The sequence below is a fragment of the Ixodes scapularis genome, unplaced genomic scaffold, assembly GCF_016920785.2.
Source record: "Ixodes scapularis isolate PalLabHiFi unplaced genomic scaffold, ASM1692078v2 PGA_scaffold8__174_contigs__length_109621045, whole genome shotgun sequence".
In the NCBI taxonomy this organism is placed as follows: Eukaryota; Metazoa; Arthropoda; class Arachnida; order Ixodida; family Ixodidae; genus Ixodes; species Ixodes scapularis.
Genome location: NW_024609883.1, coordinates 54324667 through 54333195, shown reverse-complemented (window position 1 = coordinate 54333195; position 8529 = coordinate 54324667).

Below are 8529 nucleotides of genomic sequence, written 5' to 3'. Positions count from 1 at the left end.
ACCAACTCGTCTTATGTCCATTCTTTATCCAGTTGTCTGTACGCGGTAGTCTCAATTCGTTCTGGTACTTCTTGTGGTTAGGCATCGTTTAGGGTAAATACACTTTTTCGCTCAAAAATGTGTGAATATGGCTCTGATGTACCAAACTTTATTTTAAGTCGCTTATGATCACTTCCTAAGCTTTTTGTGCCTTCCTCATCCATTTTCATGTGCCCTAATCTGTTATAAAATTTGCTAGACATTAGAAAATTCTTAATTGTCGAGTGCGAGTTGTTTCTCTCCAACGTTATTTTTCCGTCACATTTTACTTGGGCGTTAACAAGTACTACAAGAACATCGCAAAATTCTGTAGAATCTGTATATCCGAAGTTTTCTAGACGTGCGTTCATGTCTCCTAAGATAATTATTTCCCCTTTAGTGACAATTTCTCCAACATCTATGGAAAACGGTAAGGATTGCAGGTGGCCCTCTAGCACAAAGACATGCACTGGAGTTCTCCGTAAAAGGGAGTGGGTCAGCATAGTATAAAAAACCGAAACTTTTGTCCCCTCGGTGGATTAGGAGTTGAACTCGGCCAGGACGTCTATTCATCGTGCCTGCCATTGACCGGATAGCCTTAACCGAAACAGGGTCAGAGGGTGTGGCATTGGGGTTTTCTTAAAGAAGGAGCGTTTGTGTGAAAAAACGAGGCAAACGGGGAGGAAGTGGCCAAACGAACTAACGCGTCTCAGCTCGGAGTGTGGAGCGAAAGCTTGCGGTGGCCCTCCTGGGTTCGATCCTTGCCGCCCCCGCCCGTTTCGGTCTGGATGAGTTTCGTACCGGCACGCCTTCGTGTAATCACTACTGCGTGATGCACGTTAAAAACCCCAGGTTAGCGGTTGTACTGAGAGACCGATTACCCGTTGAGGCGTATCTCCATCAAGACTGTATAAACATACAGAGCAATTCATTTTTTTTTAAAGAGGCAAACGTTTTGTTGAGATTTTTAAAAGTGAATCTTTATTCATGATTCAGAATGGTGGCGGTCTCCTTCAGACCGACGATGGTGACTGATTCAGAACGGTGGTGGTCTCCTTCAGACCGACGATGGTGACAAAGATTCATTTAGATTCTAGGTTCAGTCAACGTACCCCACGACGTCGGTGAGCTTGCCGTGGTTGCGACGAAAGTCTGCTTTCGCACATGCCTTGGCTGTCTCAATCCGAGGTTTTATCGACACAGCCGTCTCTTTTCAGCCGGTTGACAACGACACTCGCGACGGCCGTCACGGATCTGATCACCATCGACTGGGCATTAGCGATGTGATCATAGGTGGTGACCGTGCCCTTGTAGCTCCCCATTGCGAAAACTCTCAGCGCGATTCAATTCGTAGCTGCTGCTCGACGGTCATCATGGTCGCCGTCTCTCGTCGCGCAGCTGGTCACGCTGCCATAGCACCGTGCTTTTCGACACGCAGTATTGTCGTCAGAAGCAGTCGTCATGTATCGCGAAGGCACCCACGTGCTGGCGGAAAACCCATCGTCGTACGCGTTGGTCGAGCCATCGTTGCGCAACAAGCATCGCCGCCGTTTTTTACGCTCAAGAATCCTGCCCAAAGCTTGTTCCGCTTCGTGCAATCGAAACAGAAGCTATACAAGCACGAGCACATCACCCCGAACGATGCTCGCGCAAACGTTGGCTTGGACTGCGCAAGCGCGGCTGCTCGAAAGGGACGTTAAAAGCCCGAAGCACGTTCTCGTAGCTCCGAGCTTTCAGTTTCAAGTTTGTCTTAAACATAATTTAAGACAAACCCCCGAGATTGGGGAAAGGACGGAGGACAACACAACACACAGAGCCTCAATTTTCGTTCGCGTTTTTTTACCAGTATAACACCCCTATCAGGGGTGGGTTCTGCAGCGCGAGCTTTCGCTCCTATACGTGCTCCGAGCTGTAGTGCGCTAACAGATTCGGCTACCGGTTCCCCCATGGAAAGCATGCATACACCGATACAAGACATCTCGCATCTGGTCTCAGTGTCTGCGTTCTGCTTCAGGGAGAAACCTTGCTTGGCAGCCTTTGGTACGACACGATTTCTAAATTCCATTTCGGATGTTGTCCTTCTCCATACAACATACTAAAAGACAAGTCTTTCACAGAGTTGTTTGCCGTAGTGTAGTGCCATACTGTAGTCGTTGACAACATAAGGAACTCACGACGTAACTTGTGATGTGCAGGAGTTTTTGCTTATTTGTTTTTCGACATTGCTGTTGGCTGAAACCGCACTTTCATTAGCCGACAATGTTGACTCACCAGGCCCTGCTTTAGCCGGGTTCAAAAATTTTCCAGTGTGACAAGTGTCTTGTCAAAACTAAAACGCCGCGCGTGAAAAATAGCACAGCGTATGCGTGGGAAGGTTAGTGTACCAGTGTGAACAGTATATCGTCGTTCAAGTGGTCGCAATGTTTAACTGGAATCCAAAACAGCGCATCTGCCGCTGGGTTCCACAGTTGTCGAGGTTGTTCCGACGAAAACGTGCGTCAAGCACCACTTGATCATCATTATATAATCAACGTGTTCGTCCTAGAAATTTCCAGTGTGGCTTAAAAGTCGCATGAGTTGGCCCGATATGGAAAGGTGAGGCAAAAGTAATCTGAAATCTGATCCCCTCAAACATTTTTTTAACTTTCATTAGGCAATATCTATTATAACATTTTCACTAAGATTAATTGGAGTGACGCTGCTCGGTGTAGTTTCAAGAGAAAAAAAATCTTCAGACTTAGTGCAAAAAGACATAAAAACTAGTACCACGGATAACATTTTAAAAAAGCTAATTACGGCGTAGGGTTGTTCTTAAATGTTCAAGGCTCCTTTGGTGCGATTCAGCAAACCGTCCTGATCTATATTATAAATTATATTACTATATAATACGTGATGTCAGATTAAAATTTATCAAATTATCTTAAAAAATGCAATGCCTAAGAAATAACTTGGAACTCGCAACTAAATTGGAATTTAGGGATAATGTCTTTCAGGGTTCGATTAAAAAAAAAAGGAGGGAGGCATCCTTTTCTTTCCTTTTCGTCAATCAAACACATCTTGGAGTAAAGGGATCTACATGCCTTTATCCCAAAGACATCTGACGACCCTGTGCGCGCTGATGACAGAAATGTAATTTTAGTGCTAAGATGAAAGTCATTCTCGATAAATACGTAAACGAGTATCTGACAAAACGGTCCTCCTGGCATCAAAACAATAGACCACTTTCAAAATTCCGCGCCATCTAGTGGCCTGCTGGCTGCACCAATTATCCTAATACGCCATATTTAGGCAGGTAATCTGGCCGTGTACTGGACACGAGGAGGCGTCGGCGTTCGGGGAGTTTTCATATCCAATCGCAAGCTTCGTGCTTTGGATGGCTGGATGGATGGATGTTAATGGCTATACCCTTTGTAACGGGCGGTAGCTTGCGCCACCTAGCTTAGACATACAGCATACTAAAAGCCAAGTCGACCCTCCTTAGCAATGGCGGCCGCCAATGCTGCTTGAAGGTCTTTTGAAGAGGGTCTATTAACTTGATGCTGAACATTGATAAAAATAAGAAACAGTGCATTTAAATCTTCTATTAAAAACAAGTGATGATCCGACTGTTTCTTAAATATGAAGTCATTGCTATAGAAAAGGTGAGGGAAAAAGTCTTTTCAGGCGCTTGGCTTAGTGAACAATTAAAGCGGACAACTCACGTGACCAAACTTAAGCAAGGTTAAGCACAGATCCGCGCGCTGTATACACCGAAAGTAGCATTTTACAGTCACCGATAGAATGAGAGCGGCAGGGGCGCACCAGTCGGTAACAACCCAAGAAGGTAGGGCAAGGGAGAAAAAGGTGGGAGAGGAGGAAGCGGATGCAACACTGGCAAGAAGAGAAGGAAGCCCCCTCCCTTCGCCAGCGTTGCGTCCGTTTCCTTCCCTACCACCTTCCTTTCCCCCGCCCTACCTTTTTAACATGCAACGAGAGGAAAGGAGAGTAAGAGAGGGCGAAGGGAGAAAAGCAGAGCTCTATAAACGCTAAAGAGGAGAGGGGGTTCCTTTCCACCTCCCCATCCTTCCTGGTGCTCGCCCTTCCTCCCCTCGCCTTGCGTTGCCTTCGCCTGTATTGCACGCAACTAGTGACACCGAGTATACACTCCGTGCGGGAACTATAGGGGGCGCTTTGAAAAACGCGCGCAGCCCCGCTAGCGGAGGAGCTGGCGTTCGACCGTGAGGCGCGTTCAGCAGCCTGCGGCGCCTTTTCGCATGCGAAGCTGTGGCGGCGGAAGCGCGTACGGACGGAACTTTTGCTTTTTGAGCCGATACGTGGAGAATGACGTTGCATGAGTGCTGGGAGAGATTTAAGAAAGGCATTTAGCTGTTGCTCCGCTTCTTATATATTGAGCTTGAGTCGTTAATAGGGGTAATTTCTCTAGTTGCGGCCAAAAAAAGGAGTTGGAGCAATTTTCTGAAAAGCAAGACGGCCGCCTCCATAATTGCTTTGAGTGGGAAATTTATTTCGCTCGTCGCTGTAAACGTAGGACTGCTGGAACGATGATATTGGAGGCGAGTGAGATGTACACTAAGTTTCTGCAAGAAGTGTGCCAAGTTTCATTAAGACGGCAGGTGTGAATGTTGTTTCTAACGAATAAAGAAATAAAGCTGTACGGTATATCCAATATTGGACCCAAAATGTTGTGTCATAGCGGGCTGTGCAAAGTGCAGATTTGGGCACACAGGTGCTTGGACTTGACAGTAACATGACACAGCACTTATTATACAAAAAAAAAACAAAAAAAGGTGGCATAGGGAAACCAGGTGAAAATTTGGTTTGGGCGGCGTAACTCAATGGGAACCGTTTTTGACCATGAAAAGGCTGTCAAGAGAATACCACTGGTCGGGGGAAGTGGAGACTTTAGAGGTAGGAAGGGACTAGTGGACTGTACGTCCAATTGAAACACCTTTACGAAAGGTGGTTCCAAAGCCGAGAAAAGAAAGTTGTCGGCCAACACACGGTTTGGCCGCCAAGGACTTTTGCCGTCAGCTGTTGTGTAATAACCTGTTGTGCGAGGTGCTGATTTTCGGCCCACAGGTACTTTGACATGACCGTCACTTGGCACAACACTTATTATAACAAAAATAGTTGGCATAGCGAAACCAGGTGGAAATTTAGTTTGGGCGGCGTAACTAAATGGGAACTGGCTTTGACCGTCAAAGGCTGTCAGAAAATACCACTCATCATGGGAGGTGCACACTTTACAGGTAGGAAGGGACCAGTGGACGGTACTTCCAGTTCGAACCACTTTGCGATAGGTGGCTCTAAAGCCGAGAAAAAAATTGTTGTCTACAGAACTCGGGGTGTCAGTGTTTCCACATCCAAAAGGAGGCTGATCAAGAAAGAAAGCACACCACATAAACTTCCATACTCAAACGCCGATTCTCCAGTGATTCCGAGTTTCATGGTTGTTTTCTTTAGATTTATATTTGTCACTTTTTTTACCGTTCGAATCTTTCTTCATGAAGTACAGATTGCGTGCCATATTTGTCCGGAATTATCATCGACTCGTACGATGGGGACGAAACTTCTTTGGAGGGCATTCCTCCAACGAAATTGGCACTGCATACCCGCGAGTGTGGGATGGCATTTCAGTTCGTCCCATCGGCGCTGACACATGTAGGCGTTACTGGTACGAAAACAAACGCAGAGCGCAAAGCGGCAGTATAGAATATGTCAGCCGTGTCGACACAGTGGCAGACATGATCGGGACACCAAATTTCTCGCGTCGTATGGCACGGCTCCATCGTTGTCGCTGTCCCACAAAACATCGGCGAGGCGAAAAACTGTGAAAGTTTGTCTCCACGAGATACGACGCATAACTATTCAAGCACTTACTGACGCAGCACAGGCTGCGTCATTAAGCTGTGAACCCAGCGCTGTGAACCCAGCGCAATAGCACCACTCCGACTTCAACGCGTACCAACGTACGCGGCGTGGTTTCGGTTTCGTTTTCTCTGGGGTGCTCACTGCCTACCTTCGGTACCGGCCGCGCGGCGGCGCGCCAGTCGCGTCGCACGGAGTGTATAGCACGCGCCTGCCTTCCGCCGTGCTTCAACTGCGCGCGCGCTTGAAGTGCACAAGACACTGAAGCATTGTGGAAGGTAGGGATAAGCTCCCGCTGCAGGTGGGATAACTATATTATGTCTTCCCTGCCGTCTTCACCATGTCAGTGACTAGAGTCGAACTCAAAAATGTGTATATATTATATCTTGATCCATGTTACAATCTGTCACGCAATTATGGTGTGTGTGTGTTTGGAGGGGGGGGGGGAGGGGGGGCTAAGGCAAGTCTTAAAAATGATGATAAACTCATTGTTCCGGGGAAGAAGAGACTGTTAAGACCGCTCGAAAGCTAAATACAGTGTAATCGAATTTTGTATCCCCAAAATTGCATTCGTAAAGCAAACCAGAGTGTACGAATCTTAATTACAGCAAACAGTGTACAAAGAAAACTTATTGACAAATGAAGAAAACAGTTAGCATTCCATACGCTACACATAAGATAAAGCCGAGTTTGCTCACGAACCATAACAAAAGATGCATTTTAAAGTTCCGTGTTGGCCTATAAATCCATATGTGAAAAATGAACAAGCTACGAGAGGCATTATATTGTCGAAAGATATATTACATAGGTATAGTTTTCGAAAGTTATCGTTCTCGAAATATGCGATTTTTTTTTAGAAGACTGCATTGTGTTGTTTCTCTTTTTTTAATAATCCTTTTGAACAAAAAAAATATATTACCGCATTTTAATTTATTACAACATTCATCCCTGGAAGAGTTGACTACACCGCGGAGGTCTGAACTAACCGGCAATACCCCAAGAAAGTGTAACCCCTCGTGCATCTATGACACACGACGTCAGGGGCCTTTACATCTGGTGCTCAGCCAACGCCACCTACTGTCTGTTGCAGGTGGAGGGCGCAGGACAAGTTCCTCTTACAGAGCCCTCAACTCTTTCCACTTTCGTTGAGCAAACGCTGGAGAGGAGGCGAGCTCCTTCTCGCCTCTTCTCCAGCGCTTGTCCTGCACTCTTAAAGACCGGCGACCCAGTTCGCGCTTTCCACTTTTCTTTCCCTTCCTCCTCTCCCTCTTCTACTCTGTCCACCGTTGCCTGTTTCCTCCTCCCCCATGGTGAGGAGGATCTTTTGCCTTGCAGAATCTCGAGTCTGGTCGTCGGCATTTAACAGCTTGTCCTGCACTCTTAACCTGCCACCGACTGTAGAATAATCAAAGCCCGTGGTAAAGAATTCTGACGTCATCACGGTGAGATCGAGCGAAGACACAGATTCGTCACGAGTGCTGCGTCAGCGTTCGGCTGAACCTCGTGTCCAACCAACGTGTCGAAGGACGCTCGGCATATATGGATCGGGTTCAATAGCCTTCTTGCAAAAATCAAAGCGATCCTAGCGTCGTAGTGCCGTGCGAGGTGTCTTCGAGGAACCCCTTGGCCGGAGTTTCGGTTTCTATTGGCCAACCTTACGTCACGACGTTCCGTCACGACCAAATAAAGTGTGAGTTTTATCACTGTAGAATTTGTTGCGAATGAACTCGGCACAGGCTATGTGCGTGACGTCACGCGCAGTCGTGAGGTCACATGACTGACGTCACATGGTGCCACCTGAATTCACAGTGCCAATGCAAAGCGCAAGTTCGTCTGCTTCTTTTGCGGGAGCTCTGATTGAGGGATAGTGGGTAGACCTCCAGGCAGCTTGCTTTGAAGTCTACCCACTATCTTTCAATCAGAACCAATCAGATCTTGGCGTTCTGACGTCATCACAACCCCTGCAAAAAGAAGCAGACGAACTTGCGCTCCGTATTGCGTCATATCACGCGACATCAAGACGTCACGGAACACTGTGGCGTCTCAGAGTGACGCCACACTTCTTCGTGTCGGTTATTTGTGATGGTGCTACTGCCGCCCTGGGGCACAGACATGTTCTAGGCAAGAAATTGTTCAGTTATTATAAACAGATGGAGAACAGCGCTATAAGTGCGACTGGATTGCTAAGACTGCAGTTCCTGGAATACCGTAACAACAGACTGCTGTTTAATATTGTATAGTTTAGCAGGTCTTACGCTTTAGTGGGGTAAATAAATATCCCCTGTACGAGTTATTTCTCTTGAGACGTCAGCAATTAGGTTTTTTTTTGTTAACAAGTCAGTTTCTTTATACTTACGTACACGAAAACTAAATTGCAAGTTAGAAATAGCATATCTGTATTAAAGGGCAACCTGCCAATATGTTTTTAACTTGGGATTACGACTGTTTTCAGCTAAGGAAGGGTCCCTGAATTACAAGGTATAATTTTTTTCTCGATATTGTGTGTAGTTTTATAAATATAAACGCACAAAGTTTGGTTTCGGGCGTCTACGGCAAAACCGAAACTATCTGCTACAGAAATGGCAACACTGATCGTCAGTCGTACGGCTGCGACCAACGTTACTAAACTACTCAGTTGGGAAA